The following is a 3,004-nucleotide window of genomic DNA, read 5'->3' as shown; positions in this document are numbered from 1 at the left end:
GTTCTCGGGGCCACCCTGGCCACAGGCACGGGGCACAGGGTGTGCACACCCTCCCTCAGGGGTATTCGGTAGCCCCTCAGACACTGCCTGGGCACAGGGGATGTCTCAGTTCCCAACCGCGTCATTCCGGTGGAAGCTTCCAGCTGACCAGCGCTGACCTTGGGGCAACTTTTTTAAAAAACCAAAGCTTCAGTTAGACAAAAAAAAAAAATATTTGAAGTATAAAATGCTGTCGCATCCATAATTCTTTATTAAATATTTAATGAAGTTGCATCATTTCATTACAACGACTTTATATTGTCACACTCGGCTTTTGCTGTCAGGAAAACAACAGTTTCTTTTGCTGCTCCTCAGAAAATAAAGGGAAAAAAGACTTTTGTCCATCAACAAATTCTTTCCCTGCAGCATATCAAATCTGACCACGGTTTAAAGCTGGATTAACTGTGACAATGAGCATTTTTGTATACGTAGTGCTTACTTTACAAACCAGTCTTAAGGTAGTTTAGCATAATTTTGAACAGCCTTTTAGTATGAGGCGATTTGACAAAAGAAATTATTAAACCCGTGTGAATCTAATCGGGGGTGTTTGACACTTTGGCGTGGGAACACCCTCATTTTACTCTTGCTTGTGGTCGGGTTGGTGCACGGTAACTACACCCGAACGGGGCACAGATCCACAAACCCTTCTGTGTGCAGGCGGTGGCAGCTGCAGGCTGCGACGGAAAGCTTTGACTTACTCGCCCAAAGGCTTCTTAGGAACGAACAGGTAACGGTTTAGGTGCTGCCTTTATGAAAGAGGCTAAACAGACCCTTTTAAAATGCTGCTGGGCGCTTTTGCGGGGAGAGGGCAGCCAGCGGCCGCAGGGGTAAGACCGGCTGTGTGCTGTGGTACGAGTCCCGCCGGCATATCAGCTCTGCGGGCGTTGGAGGTTTTAGGTTCGTGACATTTAGCTCCCCTTTCTCCTTCAAAGGCCGCTGCAGGAGCAACCGAAGGACTCCTAGGTGCCAGGGCTGGCACCCAGCCGAGGCTCGGGGTAAGGGCGCTACAGTACAGTGTAACTACACGAGAACAACATCCCCTTCCTCTGCGGCTGCTGCGTGGCCCCTGGTGCCTCTTTCCGACAGCGCTCCGTAAAACTGACGGGCGCTTCCTGGGGTTTGTCAGGGCACGGAAGAGCTTAACAGTTTGGCTGATGAGGGGGCGTATCTGCCACCAAGAATGAGATCGGGGTGTAGCAGGACCTTTGAGGTACCGTGCTGCCTGTCAGGCCCCGGCTGGTGGCCCTCGCTCGGGGGAAGGCTCCTGGTTCCCGTGGTAGGAATGTTACACAGGACTGGGCTCAGCAGTTCCCCTCAGCTCATCCCGCAAGTAGCGGCGCTCGTTTGCGAGCGCTGACTCGGGATGGCTCATGGATCCAGCTCGAGAAGGATGGTTTCCCTTCCACAGGGAGGTGGAAAGCACAACAGCCCATATGCAGGTTAATTACAATTTATCTGGTTTAATTGCTAGGGCTTGGCTTCTGCTTCTACCCCGGCCGCACTACTGCGAGGTCACAGCTTTCACCTCTACGTGAGGTTACGCTTGGGTGCGCAACCAAGGGAAGGCTCAGGAGTTCTTAAGGTCCCGACACGTGGCACTGGGAAAGGGGGGTACATGCCTCGGGGGCAAAACTAACGGGAAACTGCAGAGGCCACCCCCTCGCACCGCCTCCAGCAGTGGCGTCACCACGTAACTTCAGTGGAGCAAGTACCAATCGTTCACTTTTAATCTGGCACAAGAGAGATGCAACTCAGACATTATAGTTTAAGCATGCAACATGTCATAGGTAACAAAACCGGTTAGATAGCAGTGTGTATTAAATAAATCTTTGTGATTAAGTAAAAAATAAATCACAAAACCAACTGCCGAGGACCACAGCTCTACAGCTGTCGTGTGTGTTTTCTTTTATACAGCAGCAGCAGCAGCCAAACTCACAACCGATAGATATTGCACCAGAAAGACGTGTGCGGTGAGGAGGAGCAGAGTCACACGAGGGTTAGGATAAAAAACAGATATGCCTTCAGGTGGTACATAAAGTGCCTTCAGAGTCGGTGCAGTCGCAACCAAACCAACCCCCGGTGGTGTTCCGGTACAGCCAGGAGCCGAAGGGCGCCGTCGCTCTCCTGCGCCCGGTGGTGTTCAGGCGCCTCCGCTGCTGCCGGTGGAGGATAACGAACGAGTCGCTGTACAGAGCTAACGCCTGGGTTAAGCGTGTTCTCTCTCCTGGAACGGCTGCTGCCAACCCCACCCCAGAGGGTTTCACAGTACGTGTCACTGCTACCGGAACAGGCGGTTTCATCACCGAACGCGAGATCGGGCGTGCTGCAGTACCGGCCTCCCTTGACGGGGGACTGTTCTGCTACTGATACAAAAATGCAACGTCCAGTCCGTTCTTCTGGATACGGGAAAGGAGGGATGTGCTCAAGGGGGAGAGTTGCTCTTGAGATCCAGCCCGCGTGGAAAAAAAAACCTTCCAGCAGCATTTTCCCCCGCTTTCTGAACGGTCTGGGAACACGAGGCTCAAAATGTGCTTTGAAAAAAAGGACACTGGCATCAAGTCTGGTATGAAATTAAGGGAAATGCTCATTTTTCCAAGTATATGATATTTAATTGTAATGAAATAAAATCTGAAAATGTCTAAATCAATTAAAAAGTAAACATGACTTGTAATACTATACCTGTAAAATGATTAATTCCATTCATTGTCATTAGAAATTATGTAAAATATTTATTAAGGGCTTTGGACACTGGCATCAAGTCTGGTATGAAATTAAGGGAAATGCTCATTTTTCCAAGTATATGATATTTAATTGTAATGAAATAAAATCTGAAAATGTCTAAATCAATTAAAAAGTAAACATGACTTGTAATACTATACCTGTAAAATGATTAATTCCATTCATTGTCATTAGAAATTATGTAAAATATTTATTAAGGGCTTTGCCTACCGAGGCACAACATAAA

Source organism: Buceros rhinoceros, unplaced genomic scaffold (genome assembly GCF_000710305.1).
Source record: "Buceros rhinoceros silvestris isolate BGI_N320 unplaced genomic scaffold, ASM71030v1 scaffold42400, whole genome shotgun sequence".
Classification (NCBI taxonomy): Eukaryota; Metazoa; Chordata; class Aves; order Bucerotiformes; family Bucerotidae; genus Buceros; species Buceros rhinoceros.
This window is presented reverse-complemented; position numbering follows the sequence as displayed.